At 33.3% G+C, this 20,455-nt stretch overlaps 2 long non-coding RNA genes across 3 annotated transcripts; one reads left to right on the forward strand and one right to left on the reverse strand.

Moving 5' to 3' along the window:
• Positions 1 to 816: 816 nt before the first annotated feature.
• Positions 817 to 4,333, reverse strand: LOC147564019 (uncharacterized). Its single transcript, XR_015236738.1, has 3 exons — positions 4,247 to 4,333; positions 3,825 to 3,911; positions 817 to 1,309 (listed from the first exon to the last, which is right to left on the reverse strand). It is a non-coding gene; the product is annotated as an uncharacterized LOC147564019 (long non-coding RNA).
• Positions 4,334 to 16,923: 12,590 nt separating this feature from the next.
• On the forward strand, positions 16,924 to 19,906 carry LOC147564020 (uncharacterized). 2 transcript variants are annotated; one of them, XR_015236742.1, is made up of 5 exons: positions 16,924 to 17,028; positions 17,225 to 17,300; positions 17,390 to 17,546; positions 18,657 to 18,802; positions 19,399 to 19,906. It is a non-coding gene; the product is annotated as an uncharacterized LOC147564020 (long non-coding RNA). The 2 variants fall into 2 exon arrangements; XR_015236740.1 differs by lacking the exon at positions 19,399 to 19,906 and having other exon boundaries at positions 18,657 to 18,845.
• The last annotated feature ends 549 nt before the right edge of the window (positions 19,907 to 20,455 follow it).

Genomic DNA, 20,455 nt, shown 5'->3' on the forward strand with positions numbered 1-20,455 from the left:
TCCAGAAAGTCTCCTTTTCTGTTACCGTCACATGTCTGTTAAATTTTTTTTCCTTTTCCCCTTCCGCATTGTCATCTCTCTCGCCACCTCATCATCTTCCATGATAAGCTTCAACTTCATTACTGTTGTGGATCTCCAAGTTGTTTACCTGGTTAGATTGCTCAACAAGGTCAGTTTCCGAGACTGTAGGGATGTTCATACAATAATCATCACTTTCTAGTAAATCATAGATGTTGAAGTCTTGGAAAATAAATGATAAATCATCAAATGTTATTTCTTTTTCATCAGGTTTGTCCATTTCTTGAAACTGGATTAGTGGTTGTTTCTCAACTGATATTTCTTGATTAAGGTTATCCTCCATTTGATGAGCTTCATGTTGAATTGGTGGTGTCTCAACTGGTATTTCTTGACCAGGGTAATAGTCCTCTTCACTTATGTTCATCATTTCATAAACTTCATCAATATTGAATGGTATTTCAAAAGATATTTCTTGATTAGGGTTTTTGATGTTCTCCATTTCATGAACTTCATCTCCATATGGATACAGTGCTTCAAGAGAGACCCCTGATTAAGGCGGTAGCTATCCTCCGTGTTCGCCATTTCAGTAACTTCATCCCCTAATGATGTTCCAAAAGATATTTCTTGATTAGTTCGATCCCAATGGTGTCTGAACTTGATACTCCAATGGTACTGTTTCAATTGACATTGCTTGATGATGTAGATTGTTGCGGAAGCGTAAAAGTAATGGAATCCACCATTATAACAATGATAAAATACGTAAATAAACTGATAAAATACGTAAATAAACTGATAAAGTGAAGAACAAAACGGTAAACTTGATTAACAATAAACTTGATTCATAATATTCTCTGATCTGAATAACAAGGACAGACATGACTTCCTTTTATAGGAACTTAGAAACTTCTAGATAGACTCAAATTAGGATTCCTAAATATCAAAGATACTCAAATATAGAAACTTCTAAACCTAGACTTAGTAGGAAATACTAAAACATGAAAACTCCTAAACTCTAACCCTAATTGACTCGGCCATGAGGCCCTCTAACTAGTTCGGCCGTGAGGCCCATCTTGATGGAGTCTCCATCACTTGATTAGGGTTAAAATCATAGTCCATTTCCTTTTCTCTGTCTCATTTTTATCTTTATTCCCATTTCCAACCAGTACTTGTATTCCTTTTGTGTTGGTGCTCTCAAATACAAACTTCGCCATAACTACCATTAGATCTCAATTTTGTCTCTTTCGTTTGGCGTAAGTTGTTGTTTTGGCTACTTCTTCTTTTATTGCTGCTCCTGAGGGAGAAGAACAATTCATTCATCAGCTACGAATTAACTTATTTATCATTACATTCTCATCAAAACTACAATATTTTTGTAAAAAAAATGTAGAAAGTGGAACATTTACTGCATTTGTTTTATTTTTCTATTTGATCCTATGTATGTATACTATGTATATGGACTAATTTCCAATAAATCTTAAATATCCCACTTTTGTATCTCATAATTTTAGTAAAATATTAAGGCCACTCTGTGTACACTCTTTTCTAAATCAGCAAATTAATTAAAGAATGGAGTTACAAGTTTGTAAGATTTTTGGGGACTAAATGAGGTTTCATGTAATTCAACAAAAAAAAAGAACAAAAAAATAAAGTGAGGTTTCATGTCAATGCAAAACTAAAAATCTCCCGAGAAGTCTATCCTGACCACATTTGAATCATCGAACATGAAACAAGATCTATATATTGATTATAGCGTTTTGTAAGAAAACTCATTTTGAGTCCAAACATATAGTAGGCATAATAAACAAACAAAAAAAAGGCCAGCGCTTTGGGGAAAGCTAAATAGTTTCCGGGGTGTGAAATTTTAAAGGGAATATGCATAATTTTAGAGATTTTCTGGGGAAATAAAAAAAAACACTCCACCTCACCTCAATCTATCTCCACCTCACCTCACTCTATCTCCACCTCACCTCACTCTCTCCACCTCACCTCACTCTCTCTCCACCTCACCTCTTTGTCTTCTCCGATTTGGTCGCCGGCCGGAAAATTTTCCGGCCGGCGACCATTAAAAAAAAAAAAAAATTTCACTCTCTCTCTCTCTCTAGAAACTCCGGCGAAGGGGTTTCCCTTCGCCGGAGTTCCGGTCTGTTGAAGAACAGACCAGTCCGGTCTGTTCTTCAACAGATCCGGTCTTCAACAGGCCGGATCTGTTGAAGAACAGACCGGACTGGTCTGTTCTTCAACAGACCCGATCTGGTCTGTTGAAGAACAGACCAGATCTGGTCTGTTCTTCAACAGGCGGCCTGTTGAAGAACAGACCAGTTCCGGTCTGTTCTTCAACAGACCGGGACTCCGGCGAAGGGAAATCCCTTCGCCGGAGTTTAGAGAGAGAGAGTGAAAAAATTTTTTTTTTTTTTTTTTTTAATGGTCGCCTGCCGGAAAATTTTCCGGCCGGCGACCTAATCGGAGAAGATAGAGGTGAGGTGGAGAGAGAGAAGTGAGGTGGAGAGAGAGAGAGGTGAGGTGGAGAAGCTATTTTGCTTTCCCCTAAATAAAATTGTCAAACAAATTTGACCAATTTTTGACCAAGTCTTCACACCCCGGAAACTTTTTAGCTTTCCCCAAAGCGCTGGCAAAAAAAAACTGTCAACAGAAAAAAAAAAATCCGTCCATGGTCCTTTGAAATAAGAGTTATTTTGCAAAAGGGGCGTACATAAGTACCGGGTTTTGCGAAAGGGGCATGATTATTTATTATTTTGCGAATAGAACGTGGACTAACATTGACCGTTAAATAAATGTTAGATTTAACATCACATTACATAAATTGTTAACATCGTTATGTAGATGTAACTAGGTCACCCCAAATGAATCCGGTGGACACTATTCCTCGTCTTGGATGATTAAGACCTATTGATCAAACTTATGCCGTCACTTTTTCTTGCACGAAGAGAGCACTTCCAGTTCATCTTTTTTTTTTCTTTCTTCCACCTTCGATTTTCAGTGGAAATTGAAAGACGTGTTGTTGATTGAGTTTTACAAAAAGATTGTGCCGACGAGAGAAGATCTTAAATTTTTTTTGTCAGTTTTCTAGTTTAAAAAAAAAAAAATCTTTTTTTTACGGATCCTCATCACACTTCCTAAATTCTTTTTACTTTCTAACTCTTTAACTTGAGTAGACAAAGTAAAGTTTATGGTTATTTTCATGTGCTTTTAGATTTTCTATCTCATGGTTATGTCGAATAAAAATTTTGTTTATAATTTGTTCATTATGTATTAGATTATGGAATTTATTATTTAAATGTGCAACGCTAGAAAATGTGGAAAAAGAATATTTTTCAAGGTGGAAGTCTTAATTTTCCACATTTGCGAATTTAGTGACAAAATTGTATAAATTTCTTAAATGCAATAATATATTCTTAAGTAATGGAGTTAGATTAACGGTATTAAAATTTAACGGTGTTAGAACTTAACTGGTCAACACTTAGTCCACGACCCCTTTACAAAAAATAAAAGGTCATGCCCCTTTCGCAAAACCCGGTACTTATCAATGACCCTTTTGCAAAATAACCCTTGAAATAACTAAGAATTTCATGTTTTGTTATGCATAACTGTGACTTGTGTATAAAATAATATATCTAATTAACATTTTGGGTAGTTTATATTTATTTTTCATTCCAAATGTATCCTGAGCCAATATTTTCGATCTCATGCTTTGAAAAAGTTAAATCAATTTAATATTAGTACAGAGGAATTCATGGCATATGAAGGTAGACATTGAAGGTGAATGATACTAGGGAAGAAAACCAAACCTTGGGAGAGAATAACCACGAGAAGAAGTAATATGGTAAATCGTTGATCCGATGATCGATTTTTTCCCGCTAGACTTTATCTTGAACCTAAAAAAAATAACAATGGAGAAAACTAAACTAGGGTTTACTTATGATAAATTTCACTTAGATCTGTTACATGATAGCCTTCTAAATTAAAACAAGATAGAAAAGATAATAGACCATCAAAACCGAAGTAAAACGTGAAATTGAACTCTAGTAACACAATTTCATTTCCTTCAGATTCTCCATCATATTGTGTCATTGGTCATCTTCTTGTAATTTAATAACCATAAAATTTCAGAATCAACAAAAACATAACCAGAGTAAGAATCCAACTAAGCAAGAAGTTGTTGAGGACAATAGTAAACTACAACAAAACTGTAAGAAATCAAATACTTTACCAATGTTTGGTCTTTATTAGCATGACTGCAACGAGGTATAGGCTAGACCAAGGAATCATAGAGGAATGTGGTGACGGCTGCTCTACGAGAAGTTCATAAACTAGTATTTATACTGTCAAATTTAGGGCATCCAAGATAAAGATGACTACGTGGCACATGTTTCAACCACACTACGTACCTTTTTCATTTCAAGAAACTAAATCTTACAAAATCAATTCGATATCAATTCTTAGCAAATCGCACCACAACTAAAATTATGATTTTTCTATAGAATCCGGAAGATTTCATTGTATCAAAATATAATAATGTCAATTTTAGGACTCAAAGTTAGCAAATCCTCATTCGGACCACCACCTTCTAGAAGCCACAACACATCTTTAGTGTTCGATTAGAAGGTTGAAGGTCCGCCCAACGAGAAAGAGCATGGAGAGAAATATTTCTGAAAATGAGGGTAAAAGAAAAAAACAATCAACTGTTCAAGTTTACTAGCGATACGAAGACCCAAAATTAAAAGAAAAGATACAATGAAACTGACTAAACAAAATCAATCTAATAGCAATAGGGGGGGTTGTCAATTTCACCTAAATTAATATCGACATCTCCTACTTCTTAGCAAAGTTTGATCTATGATTTATCAAGGTTACTCCATCACGGTACAAGGATCAAGAATCCTCTTTTGAACAACCAGCTATAAAAGGTGTGATAACCATTCACCTGACAACTTTTTCTCTTCTCGAGGCGGCTTTAGAAAAGAATTATAGAGATTGACTCGTTTCCCTGTTCCTAGGAGTAGCAAAATAACATGCGAGTCCGAGATTTGTTAAGCATGTCCTATAAGCTCGTCACCCTAAGGCCAATGTCTAAATCATTTTAAATTTAAGTAAGGTTGGGATTGCATATAATGACGAATTCTACGTGGGCAAGGAACCGGTGATGAAATCCGACTTTTTTGTAATGGCTAAGTGCCCTTACTAAAACAATCAAACCACGCAGTTCCTCAAATAAGTATGCACACAAGAACAATCAACAACCTACTTTGAGGAAATTGGTCGGTAATAAGAAAAACGTACTTTCCATTCAAGATGGTGGATGAATTAGTTGTAGTCGACTCGACCAACCAACTACCCTGTTAGTGTACGAAACCGAGAGGCCGAGACAAGATATTTGTCGCCCTTCTTTCCTAATTATTAAACGTGTGCCCAAATTTAGATCAAAACTAATTACAACAAAACTCTATAACTACTCCTAAATTAGCTAAAATGAAAGTTTCTAAAAAAAAAAAATCTGAACTAAAAGTTTTTAAACTTCTTAAATCTTTGTTTTTTGCTCCACTCTTTCTACTTTTGATTTTTTTCGGGACGGTGATTATATGAGCTTGAGCTCATACCGGGACGTATGAGCTCTAGCCATCTACGGTTGGGATTACCCAAAGAAACCGAGAGATGTTGAAAGTTTAGGAAGGATACAGCTCATATCCCTTATTTTTCTCCATATATTTAGGCTAGTAACTATTGTCCATGAAAATCCAATTATTTACTAAGTTGCCACTAGTGCACTAATTTTTCACACTGACTGATTCAATTCGTGCCCTTCTTTGAGGTGGATGTTTCTAATTAATTGCCATCCAATATAGCCACATTATTGGGTGATTCTTCTCCAAAGTAATTTCATGTCTTAATTTTTATTTTTGTTTCCAAAAAAATTAGTAATAACCTTTAATGAAATTTTACGATTTTATTTTCTATTTTATTATAGAGTTTCTTTTTTTTCAGTATTTTGGAAAATTTCTTTAACTAAAAACTCATAACATGTTTAATTGCATCGAAATTTTAACTTTTAACTATACAAAAAAATTACTTCTTCACGAAATCTCACAGTAATTAGCCTCTACTGTAAACAAGTTCTTCCATCTCCGATAACATGCTTCCACAAAATGGTACGTTTCTCAATATTAATGAGGGTGAACCCCAACATATAGATATTGATAGTGAGAAAAAAGATGAAATTTACATTGCACATGAAAGAGATGGTGAATTAACTCATATAAACAACGAAGAACATGAAGAATTAGAAAGAGATGTTCAAGAAGAAAAATACGATGATATCCATAATGAGATAAATGAATTTAGGTCGTATATTAGCATGGAATTTGAATCTCCTGATGAAGCTTACAACTTCTATAATCAATATGCATCCAAGATGGGATTTAGTGTCCGAAAGTTTTCAACGTGTAAATCCAACCGCACCAACACAATAATAGGTCGAAAGTATTGTTGTTCACTACAGGGATTGTGTAACTCTACTTCATCTGAAAAAGTTAAAGACAAAAAAAAGAATCATTGTGAGACACGAACGGATTGCAAAACAATGATTTTTATAAGATTGAGAGCAGAAACTAAATGGGTAGTTACTCAATTTGTAGAAAAACACAATCACAATTTTGTGACTCCAAGCAAAAGACATAAACTTCGATCACAAAGAAAGATAACAGAAGGTCAAGGAGTAATGATAAATAACATGCGTTCAGCGGGTATGAAAACAAATCTTATGATGAATTATATGGCGCGTGAAGCTGGAAGTATCCGCAATGTTGGATTTACAGAAAGGGATGCGAGAAATTTCTTTAATGCAAAGAGGAAAGAAGAGCATGTAAAGAGTGACGCAGAAGCTTTACTTGATTATTTTGAACGTCAACATATGGAGAACCCGTCATTTTTTTATCTATTCAAGTTAATTTAGAAGGTTAAATAACAAAGTTTTTTTGGACTGATACTAGGTCAAGGATGGATTACCATTACTTTGAAGATGTTGTTTGTTTCGATCCTACATATGGAACGAACAAGTATGACATGCCCTTTGTCCCAATTGTCGGCATCAACCATCGTTGTCAAACAATATTATTTGGTGGTGCATTAGTTTATAATGAATCAGAAGAATCTTTCGTGTGGGTAATGGAAACATGAATGAGATCAATGAACGGTAAACAACTAAAAGTGATTCTTACTGATCAAGAATCTGCTATAGGGAATGCCATTGCGAGAGTATTACCAGGTACGTGACATCGTTATTGTTTGTGGCATATATGTAAAAATGCAATGAAGAATTTACCTCATATTATTCATGAACACAAGGGTTTTACTCGTGATTTTAATAATTGTTTGTACGGAAATGAGACAATTGAAGAGTTTCACTTAAATGGGAAGCAATGTTGAAAAGATAAAATTTAGAAAATAATAATTGATTGACAAAGTTATTTCAAAAAAGAAAAAGAAAAATGGGCATCAGTTTATACAAGAGATATATTTTGCGCAGCAATGTATACAACTAAACGTAGTGAAAGTATCCATTCCTTATTCGATGGGTACTTGAAAAAGAGTTTACCTTTAGCTGAATTTATTAAAGAATATGAAAGGGCAGTATTAGCTAGAAGACAAGCGCAAAATGATGAAGACTACGAGATCAATCATAAAACAAGAGCTTTGAGATTTTCAGTAAATATTGAGAAACAAGCAGCAAAAATTTACACAAGAACCATCTTTTAAAAATTTCAAAGTCAACTTTTCGAGGGTATTTCATACCGACGTGAATTCGTAGGAAGAGATGGGACAAAATCTAGATATTATGTATGGAGACCAGAATACAAACAAGCAACACGTATGGTCACTTTTGACTCTCTTGACATGTCTACAATTTGTAGTTGTCAACTTTTCGAATTTGCAGGTTATTTATGTAGACATATTCTTAAGATCTTTTTAGTTGAAGATGTTCAAAGTATTCCAATCCAGTACATATTAAAGAGATGGACAATATATGCAAAATATGGACCGGTGATCGATGAAAAAGGCAAAGAAGTGATATGTGACTTGAATGAAAGTGTTACTATTAGATATAGTAAACTTTGTCAACAAGCAATTAATATTTCAACTAAAGGTGCAACATCTATTGAATTGCATAAGGTGACAATGAATATATTACATAATGCATTAGAAGAAGTCGAAAGTGCAATGAAGAATGAGACAACTAATATATCTAAAGAAAGTACGATTAACAGTTCACCGAAGGAGAAATACAATTGCTAAAACCACCTCTTGTTAAGCACAAAGGCCGGAGAAAAAAAATAAAATCTTGGATTGATCGGTTGCCGAAGAAGATTGTTGATCAAAGTGCAAAAAGAAAATCTAAAGGGGTTGCGGAGAGGTTTGTTATTTATGGTCCCTAATAAAGTGTTTATCTTGACACAGTGTGTTAAAATATTGGTAATTTTTATTCGGTATTTGTGTAGCTTACGGAGCATGCACACAACATCAAAGAAGATTTCTCTAAATACAAAAAAAAGAAGAAAAGCCAGAAATATTACAACACTCAGTCAAGTATTAATTAGAATATAGTATAAATTTTATTAGAATCAACGAAAAAAATCTTACCAACTTTAAACTTGTATTTTATGTCGCAGTGGTAATGATAAACACATAATTTCTACCAAAAGTAACGACATTCTAATGAGTCAGGTAACAATAGTTTTAAGTTATACGTAATTAGAAAGAATTGTTTTTAATTCACTAATGGTCTTTATTATTTGAAGGGTCCCTACATGGTTGATGCTCATGCAGTGAATAAGAAGAAGAAAATTCTTTTACCCGACCTTAACGAGGATCTTCCACATGAAATAAAAGACAACACCTCACAATGGGACAGGAAAATAATTTCTTTTTATTCCGATATTGATAAAGATTTTGACCAATCGTTAAGTTGTCATAACCAAAACACAAAAAAGATGGGTTATGTAAGTCAAGATTTCATATTAAAAGATGTGTCTGATGAATGGGTGTTAGAGAGTTTATTGTCCGAATTGGGTGTAAAGGTTAAACAACATGTGATTGAAAGGTTAGAGGATGTTGCAGGGGATGGACATTGTGGATACAGGTGTTGTGCAGAACTTTTAGGTTTGAACAAAGAAGATGGGTGGGTAATTATTCGTAAGAAAATGCTTGAGACATTAAAAGAAAATGAAGTTATATTTTCTGAGCATATGGGTTTTGATCGATACATATATATCCAAAAACTACTTGACTATTACGAAGAATATTGTGGTGAGGGCCATTGGTTTACTTTACCTGATATGGGTTGTTTATTTGTTACTACTTTCAACTGTACTTTGTGTGTGCTATCAGAAACTCAAAATGTTACGTATCCACCACTTAGGGGTGGTGTTTCAGAAGAGCCAAAGATTATTGCAATTGTAATATCCGAGAGGAAAAATCACTTTGTCAAGGCAATTCTAAAATAATATGCTCCAATTCAAAAAATATATAAAGGTTGGCATCGATATTGTCTACCTTGTGCATTTGAATGGGCAGATTGGGTTGGACCGAAAAGTGAGGCATGGAATTCTCTAGTAGATAATCAATTTTACTAAGAATTTTGCAAATACTTTGTCAAATTATGAGTTTAATTTTCAACTAATTTTAATTTATGAACTATATGATTATGGTCTCAAATTGTTAATTTTTTTTTATCACTTATTTCTATGGTGGTTTTTTTTCATATTTGTTCAATTTCGACAATTGATGGGGTAAAAAAAAGTTAAAATTGTGGAGCAATTAAACATGTTATGAGTTTTAAGTTAAAGAAATTCTCCAAACTACTGAAAAATAAAAAAAAATGAAACTCTATAAGTAAATAGAAAATAAAATCGTGAAATTCCATAAAAGGTTATACTAATTTTTTGGGAAACAAAAATAAAAATTAAGACATGAAATTACTTGGAGAAGAATCATCCAATAATGTGGCTATTGTTGTGAAAAATAAAGGAGGGAAGAAGAAAAACAATAGAAATATATTAACCAAGAGATTGTAGACAAGAAGAACTAGAATTGTATTCTTATGTTTGTAGATGATTTCTCTACTTTGATATATTGGTATATTAGGTACATTGGTACACTAGTTTGGTACATTGCTACATTAGCTAGAGACCTCTTTATATAGGCCTTTGAAGAGTTACATATCTAATACAAGAGTTACATATAATCAATGGTGCTTGAATACAAATAATGGTGGAGAACTTATGGTGGTGGGAGTTACCAAAGTGTGGTGGTCAGCCACCATAAATCAAAGATTTATAACACCCCCCCTGGATGTCCACCACATCAGATATTGCCTCATTAAAACCTTACTAGGAAAACCCAATGGGACAAAACCATAGTGAAGGAAAAAGAGTACAAATTCTTTGTTTATGTACATCTTTGATGAACACATAATCAGCCTCATTAAAACTTTGTTAAGAAAAACCCTATGGGAAAAATTCTTAACGAAGGAAAAAGAGTACTTTGTGAAAATATAGTATATAGTGTCTTCATAAACTTGCTCCCCCTCATGAAGGTTGAGGGCATTGTTCAACTTTTTATCGTCATCTTCCTATTGGTATATATATACACAAAAATATAATGAGTAGCATTTGACATTTCAAGTTGCATTTATATAATGCCTTAAAGTTCATGTATACTTTAAATTGAAGCTTGTTAAATCCTTCTGGGATATCAATTGAAGTCACTATTTAGTGATTCGTATTTGTGTATCATGTATATCAGTAAGATAACTATAACATCTTGTGAAATTGATGTACTTATCACATTTCGTTGTACAATCCACTTGACATGCATAGGAGGTGTTAAATTCATCATTCGATGACTATTGTTTTAAAATATTGTTGTCTCGCCAAAACCTTGTCAGGAAAATCCGATCGGGCAAAACCTGAACGAAGGAAAAAGACTACAACTGTTAAAAAATTAAAACAATTTTCAAGTACGCATAGTTGCCTCATTAAAACCTTTACAAGGAAAATCCTATGGGAAAAACCTTAGCGAAGGAAAAAGAGTACAACGTGATTGACATTTTATACATGAATGATGGTTGTTTTCTGAAATCACATTACAACATATGTAATGTATTGTCTGTAAATATTAGGTACTTCTGGACCTGAATTTAATTTCATGACAGATGATAGATCGAGACAAATGAGTTGCTTTTAAGGTTGGAGCCTTTTAGTATATCAGAACATATTTATTTTCAAATTTTTCTTTGCTCGAATAATCTTTTTCAATACTCTACTAGTCTACTATCAAACTTTGATAAACTCTTCAGGAGTCACAATAGGATTAATCAATCCTTTATAATTCAACTCTAACATATGTCTACTTCATTACCTTCAGGGTAACTCTTGGTTGGTGCTTCGACTTCATGTCTGAACACTTAAAATTTTTGTAAAAAATCTAAAAATAATGAACTATCTCATCAAAATTTTACCAATTACTTATAGTAACTCGGGATCAACATGCTCCCAGTAGCTAGTATTTTCATAAATACATCGTCTGAAATGATTTATTTGATTTCTCAAATTTTAACATCATACATCGTTTAATAATCTCATGTATGTGCCTAAGTAAAAGACCAATGTCTCTTTTTACACATATCCTCTTCGAGGAATTTTATTAGGAATATGAATCACATATTCATTTCTAATGTTATAGCCTCTTCAGGAAGATTCTTTTATAAAATTATTCCTCTAGGAGTAATGCTACTTTGATTAGCTTTGATCATTTTCCATGACCTTTATCCGTGTATGAGAATATTAAGCTCTGGAAACTATTAAAATTTGGAGGTATAAATCTTCGTATATTGATTCCAAATGAGGGGACTCGATCAATATCAAGTATTTTACGACATTTAATATAGGACTTCCTCCCCCTAATGTCGATAGATTTTCGTCTTATTTATGTGCACATACTTCAAGGAGGCGACATAGACGAAAGGGAAATCAATTGCTTCAGGCAAATTTTGATTTCTATTTTTATACCGTATGATTTGTTGGACCAAAATTATTATCTAATCACAACTTCAGGTGTGAGCAATTTGTTCTAATAACAACTTCAGGTGTGATTGATTACATATGAGATGTCATTTCATTCGATTTTTTTTTTTTATTAAAATCCATCATCACTTTCTTTGTGTATTATAACTTCAGGTGTAATATGAAAGCAGATATTCAAAAAATTTTATTTTCCAATAATTTTCAACTCGTCGTCATCCATAGACACGTAAGAAGATATTATCACAACTTGATGAAAATTTTATTGCGATACAAGTGCAACCAAAGGTGTGATATTGTATTCTCCTTAAAAGAATTTCACAAAAATTGGTTGTCTTCCACCGTGAAGAACTTTTTCAAATCTAATCAGACTGTATGTTGATACAGTGAAATGAGATGTTCATTTTTGCCACTTCATTTCAATCTGAACTCGATGAAGTATTTTTCTTACAAGTTCAGTTGTGGACTCTTAATAATCAATAGAAAGTAATTCCAATACTGAAATATCAATATTTTTCATTCTTCAGGATTGAGTAAACCAATTTAATTTGTTCTGCAATGATTTACTGTCGTGGTGATGATTAACCAACTCATAGTGGTATATTTTCGTCCTTTAGTGATTTGATTTATTATCATCTCATAGAAAATTTATACTTCAAACTCTTCTAGAAATTTTGAGATTTGAAGACTTATTTCACACACACCAAACTTCAGGTTTGGTAATCTCATGTACAAATAGATGATTCAATTTCATTGTAACCAAAATCAGATGGTTAAATTTTTCTCCCTGAAAGAATTTCTATTAACAGATCTAATAAGAGGGGAGAATTGAAGTATTTATATGAGATAATTTCATCATCCTTGAGATTCATATCTTAAAAATTATTGACTTTCATGATCTGTAAAAGATTTATCAAAATAGGCACTTAAATTTTCATCTTACAAAATCAAACATTAGTTAAGAGATTAATACCAATTTATATTGGCTCGATAGAACATGTTCCACGATGAAGAACTTTTTCAAATTTAATTGAACTCTATGTTGGAATAGTAAAATGAGATTCTCAATATTGTCACTCTATTTCCAATCTGAACTCGGTGTAGGATTTTTCTTACCATGGTTCAATTATAATCCTTTAATAATCAATGGAAAATAATTCCAATACTGAAAAGTCAGTATTTGTCTTTCTTCAGGAATGCGTAGATAAATTTGTTTTTTCAAGGGTTTACCCTTTTAGGTGACAATTTACCGACTCATAAGGGATACATCCTTTGAGATTTTTTTTTTTACTCTAATAATCATTTTAGAAATGTCTAGATTTGAAGAAGTATATACACCAAACTTCAGGTTTGGTAATACCAATAGATGTTGATCTTAGCCAAATTTTGATGGTTAAATATCCACTTTGGAAATATCCTTATTAATAGATCAATACCAACCTTTTCATCATTATCAGCTATGTAACTCTAATATCCTTTTGATATGATTCACTATGCCTCAACAATCACAAAATCAATGGTTAGAGATAAATAAGAATAACAAGCTTAAAAATTCAACAAAGAAATGTGCAAATACCTTTTGATTTACCAATTACAATTGACCAAACTTACCCATGTTTGATTTGTTTGTATCTTGATCAATAAGTGAAAACTTTCTTCTTCCCTTTGATCATTGATGATAGAGCAATTCGTGCTGATAACGTGTTGTGAAAAATAAAGGAGGGAAGAAGAAAAACAATAGAAATATATTAACCAAGAGATTGTAGACAAGAAGAACTAGAATTGTATTCTTATGTTTGTAGATGATTTCTCTACTTTGATATATTGGTATATTAGGTACATTGGTACACTAGTTTGGTACATTGCTACATTAGCTAGAGACCTCTTTATATAGGCCTTTGAAGAGTTACATATCTAATACAAGAGTTACATATAATCAATGGTGCTTGAATACAAATAATGGTGGAGAACTTATGGTGGTGGGAGTTACCAAAGTGTGGTGGTCAGCCACCATAAATCAAAGATTTATAACAGCTATATTGGATGGCAATTAATTAGAAACATCCACCTAAAAGAAGGGCACGAATTGAATCAGTGAATGTGAAAAAGTGCACTAGTGGCAACTTAGGAAATGATTGGATTTTCATGGACAATAATTACTAGCCTAAATATATGGAGAAAAATAAGGGATATGATCTGTATCCCTCCTAAACTTTCAACATCTCACGGTTTCTTTGGGTAATCCCAATCGTAGATGGCTAGAGCTCATACCTCCTAGTATGAGCTCAAGCTCATATAATCACCGCCCTTTTTTTCGTCTGCTAAAACTTGCAAAACAGTCATAAATTTTCCAAAATTTATAAGTATCCCAAAAATAAAATAAAAATTATTTTTATTTTTATTTTTTTTATAAAGTAAATAGGTTCCTAACCAACTAGTTTAAATCAATTCGTAAAATCAATCACCGACAACGACGTCAAAAACTTTTAAGTATCAGTTCTGACTTTTGGGGACCCTAAGCGAACGTAATAAACGGGGTCCGTTTGAAAGAAAATAAAATAATGTGGCTATATTGGATGTCAATTAATTAAAAACATCCACCTAAAAGAAGGGCACGAATTGAATCAGTGAATGTGAAAAAGTGCACTAGTGGCAACTTAGTAAATAATTGGATTTTCATGAACAATAGTTACTAGCCTAAATATATGGAGAAAAATAAGGGATATGAACTGTATCCCTCTAAACTTTCAACATCTCACGGTTTCTTTGGGTAATCCCAATCGTAGATGGCTAGAGCTCATACCTCCTGGTATGAGCTCAAGCTCATATAATCACCGCTACCTCCTGGTATGAGCTCAAGCTCATATAGTCACCGCCCTTTTTTCGTCTGCTAAAACTTGCAAAACAGTCATAAATTTCCCAACGACCAATTAATATGGTTATTAGGTGAGTAGATATAGTTAAAAGTTTGAAGGTACCCGTATTCATGTTTTAGTTGGGTAGATGGTAGACGTAAATATATGAAAATCGATTGAGTAGAAAAGGTAGAAATTTCAAAATCTGAATTTTTCTTATTTGAAAATAGTATATAGACGTGTTTCGCACGTACACAAGACCACACACGTTTTTCACACACCCACAAAATATTCACGCACTTATTTCTTATACATGCACAAATCTTAGGCCTAACATCCTCTTAGGTTAGAGTTACTTTTTGATGTTGAACACCTTGATTTAATTTGGGATAGAGAAAATGGTTTTGTAGGCCTAAGCCCCTCTTGGATTAGAGTTGCTCTTAAAGGCCACCACCCATATGTAGTTTTCAATTAAAAGTGTCACTCCAAATATCAAATTTTATATACACTTACCATTATAAACTCATATTGATAAGTGTCTCAAGTTCCAGCTAACACTCTCACCCCGCTCTCTATGAGCTAGACAAAAATGGAAGAGAGGTTTTTTTGAAATTAACACATCATCCTCTAAAAAAAATCGATATTGATTGACTGAAATAATTTAGTAAGACATAGGAATGTAAAGGGAAAAGAGAGACACTCTTGCTTTTGGGACAACAAGCCCCCCGTTGGGGCTTGGTCGACAGTCTACTAGCTCAATGGTAGAGCACGGCCACGCTGGTCCATTCGAGAAACCAGTATACTTGTGTTAAAAAATATATTGCTAATAATTGAAATGGAAAAACACAAATTGATGTATTGATGTTGTTATACACGAAACTTCAAAGTTCGATAGTATCGATTCTTTTAGAGAGTAATTCACCCTCTTCTGGTAAAACCATGAGTACACAACGGGTATGGAATTATGCCTTCAGGATACGATGAAGTCTTTGACAACTATCTTAGTTCAAAGTATGTATGCCTTGACCAAGTCCCAGAACACTCCGAAATATATAACTGATAATGCCAAAAAGAATACGACACTCAATTTGCCAAAATATTTTGATAGAAATTCCAAAAACACTTTGACTGTTGGTATGATTTTTAGAAAATGAAAACAAGAGAGAGAGAAATTCTGTTGGATCTCCTGTCCAAATGATGAAGGCACTTAATTTATATTAAAGGAAGAGATGGGATGTATCCATCCATAATGGATATCATACCCATTCACCAAGTCTCACTATGTGCATGGCGGTAAATGCCAAAGAAAAGTGGTGCATTCTTTCATTTCCAACATCAACATCCCTCCGTTTTCAGATTTTAAAAAAAAATACCATACCCCCACTAGTTTTAAAATTGAAAAAATGTATATAACAATGAAACAAATCGAGACATAAAAAACAATAAATAATTGATAAAATAATTTTAACATTATCGTAAAAACTTGTACATACATGATAGGTATCATCTTCTCTGATAAGGTCACTGACCGACCAAAATTTCAGGCGACCTTCGTACTTAAAAATATATATATATTTTGATTTCTTTTTTCTCTCTTTCTCCACGGGGGGAATATCTATATAATAAAACAGGTGAATGGGTGCTGACTGGGACACACTCCTGCATAAATCCAGCCGTTTGTTTAGTTTATCTTTTAGTATTGGCCTTCAGATTTCTTACCTCCTCGCTATTTTTTTTATTCGTTCAGTGAGTTTTTAAACCCTCAGAAATCTAGCCTTTGTTTTGGGTCAGATTAAATCCTACCATTTAAATCATATCAAACTCTTCAAATCGAAAAAAATAAAAAATAACTCTTCAAATCGGGAAGAGGAGTGACTCTTTAACTCCATCCGTTACTTTCCTTCAAATCCCGGATCCCCACGTACGCTTAAATCTTAATATTTCTTCCTTGCACTTTCCATCAGTATTACATACTCTCTCTTTATTTCTTTCTTCCCCTCTCTCGATTTTCTATCTCTATCTCTCATTTCAGAATCAGACTGGGAGATCCAGATTAAGTTAAGGTATTAGTCAATCTTCTTTCTCTTAATTTTTACAATCTCCTTTCTCTCAATTTTATGGTTTTCGTTTACTTTACTGTTATGGGTTCATGAGTGAGGGTTTTCTGGGATTCCCATAAGTTGAAGGGGCTTTAGATCTCCCAACCTCTCAAACCATTACCTTCTTCTTAAACGCTGGTGTATTTATTCTTTGGTTTAGGATTTCAGTTACCAACTATTGTACTAAATGCTCTTAATCTTGCCTAATCTGGATTAAATCACTTTTCACATCTCCTGTAAGTTTTATCACATCTCCTGATCCACCAATTTTTTTTTCTGTAATCTCTCAGATAGAAATGGTTTATGGTTTGACTGTTTTTTGCAGAAAAAAGCACAGCAGGCTTTCTCTCGTGACGAAGAATAGGAAATACACTCTTGTCTATCTGTCTCTACCGGCAATGAGTTTCAATAGATGTTTGAATTGAATCTGCATCGACAATTTCAATAAGTCAACAGTCTATTTGAATCCAATTCTCATAGAGGTGAGAAGCATTTTTCAATTCTTTGAAATCTAACAGAATCTAGACCCTGATCATCACTTATTTTTATTGGTATTCTTCTTTGGATTGTTTGCTTGAATTATGATCTCTGTTGTATTAGGTTATACTCATATAGGTTACTTGTATACCCCCTAATCGAGGCTTCATTTCTTTGTTTAAGTTTCGTTCTGATAGACTATTTTAATTTGAAGAAACATACATCTAAAAGGACGATAGTGAGTTGCACTTGGAGTTGTTTGTATGCAAAACAAAAGCCTCATGGAAACTCCATCATCTTCAGGAAGCTAATACCAATCTATCAAACATACTCGAACTTCATACATTCCATTCGTGTGCTCAAAGAAAGACATTGATCTTTGGGATGCTCTTTGAACGTTAAGCATTTTTCGTCCGAGCCCAAGTCGATATGGCATTCAAAATGTTAACTCTCGTCCCTATCTCTCTCTCTCTCTCTCTCTCTCTCTCTCTCTCTCTCTATATATATATATATATATATATATATATATATATAATTCTAATTGTCTTGAAAATGATTGAGTGAATATATGATGAAAAAACCAGCAAGTTCGAGAATGCAGTACAGCTGCTGAAAAAATTAGGCGAATTGATACTTGAAATATTGAAGTTAAGATGTTGCTGAAGCATGTAAGATTGGTGGCCGAAGCTTCTTCCAATCCAAGGCCATGGTATTCTTAGGTCAAAGTGAAAGGCTTAACCCTACCAACTATGTGCTCCATTGTAATTGAGATGTTTGCTGGTAACTTGTAAATTGGAAATTATGTTGAAAAAATAATTTAGCTAATAAATTTCAACCTAAATGTATTAAAGCACTTCTTAGGTGGGCTGCATCTAAATGATAGCTTGAATCAGTAAGAGATACAAGGTTTTGAGTAGGCAACTTGCATGTCTATGAGAATTTCGACTGATATGAACCCATGATATGAACGTTCTTGGACCATTGAAGTTATGAAACACTGTTAACTAGATTGTCATTTAGATTGGAATTCCAAGCACAATAGTTATACACTTGTTCTATATCGTTTAAGGCCTCTTTGAGACTGACTATTTATATCTTTTCATTCATTCTTTCAGGTATGAAGATACGCCTTGTATTTGGATAAAGAAGCTAGTAGAAGCACGCAAACTTATTGTGGACAATGTTCATGCCAAAGGGGGTGTATTCTACTGCCAAATTTGGCATGTTGGAAGAATTTGTTGTTCAGCTTAGCTTCAAACTTGTAACATTTTCCTTTAATTAATGACCATGAGTCTCTTCCTTAATTTCAATAGTCTTTTCCAACTGAGTTACTACATCAAAGCTACTTGGTGATGGCATTCAGCAAAATAACAACATTAGTCTTTTACAAATAAATAATAAACCTCTCAACCTTCGAAATGACAATCAAAACAAATCCTTAAATGCCTAGCTTAAGCAAGTATTGGAACTACACGATTACTCAGATGCATACATGTTCCTTCGATCTACCATGTATATGTAAAATGCCATTGGTACCCCAACGTCGATTGAATGGGAACTCAACAGAATTCAATTTTCCACGAAAGTTAAGGATCGATGACATTCCACAAATAATTCATGACTTCAGAGTGGTTGCAAGGAACGCTATAGAGCCCGTTATATTTTTCTTACCTAACGGAAACTTTTGCATTAATTTTTTTATCATGGCACAAGAACAAAGCTAATTAAAAGATTGAAAAACAGTTATGAAGTTCTATTATGGGAAAAAAAATCTTTACTCAATGATGAAACTTTTATTTTATTTTTGTATCTAATGAACTCTATACCTTCTAATAAGGCTAACTTTGTTGTGTGAAGGTTTTGACGGAGTGGAAATTTGATGTGGTCATTAGCAATGGCTACCTAATCGACTTGTTTATGAAAAATCAAATCAATGACCGAACTAATGGATATGGAGAAAATCTCGGTCTTTTCGCATCACAGGTCGCTTAAGCCATTGTCAATGAGATAGGATCTGGTAATGTAGAATTAAGTCTTTCTCCCTTTGCACATTATATGCTGTCAGGCTGAGCCATTGAAACAAATATGGAATTGTCTACTGTCATATGGTTAAGCGAGGATGTAAATGGTTGCGGAGAAGGTTGACAGTCATCGTACTCTTGGACCATGAGGCATCATGGGTGGAATTTATGGTTGCCTATGAGTATGGTGAAGAAAATGGTGACAATGCAATGAGTTATGCTGCTGATTTGTTGTTTATGGTTGAACATTCTTGGTGAATCTAATTTACTGTAGAAAGTAAGCATTGTAAGCGAGAGGAAAAAAACTATCATTAATTGATCTGTAATTGTTAAGAAAATGTATTATCGTGTATGATGTATATGGTTATCAAAGAATTATAATTATGTTCTACTGTACTTTTTTTCGTTTCGACTACATTCTACTTGTGTTTCATGATCTTAATTTATATAAAGATACAGAAACGTGGTGAATTTGTTCTTAATTAAAAGTAACAAAATCTCTGTTTTGCCCATAATCCTACTGTAATATGTGTACTTTCATTTGAGTTTGAATTATTTGACTTCTTTTGGTTCATTTTAATGGACATCACGTTTACACATGTGAGTTTGAACTATTTGACTTCTTTTGGTTCATTTAATGGGCAACACATTTACACATTTGGTTACTACAGTCCTAACACATTATGGATATGTATGTTTTTGGGTATTGTTGGTATGGTTATTTGTTATTTTTTTTGTTAAATTGAAAAAGACCTAAATTGTCTAAGTTTGATTCACGTACGTTTTTGTTTTTCATAAAATTTATTTGTAATTGTTTATGTTCTTCAGTAAAGTCACTTCATTTTTGTACGCTTGTATCATGTTGTTACTTGAGCCACGAAAGCAACTAGCCA

Source organism: Eschscholzia californica, unplaced genomic scaffold (genome assembly GCF_041429995.1).
Source record: "Eschscholzia californica isolate CP2 unplaced genomic scaffold, dmEscCali1.0.p SCAF_1, whole genome shotgun sequence".
NCBI lineage: Eukaryota > Viridiplantae > Streptophyta > Magnoliopsida > Ranunculales > Papaveraceae > Eschscholzia > Eschscholzia californica.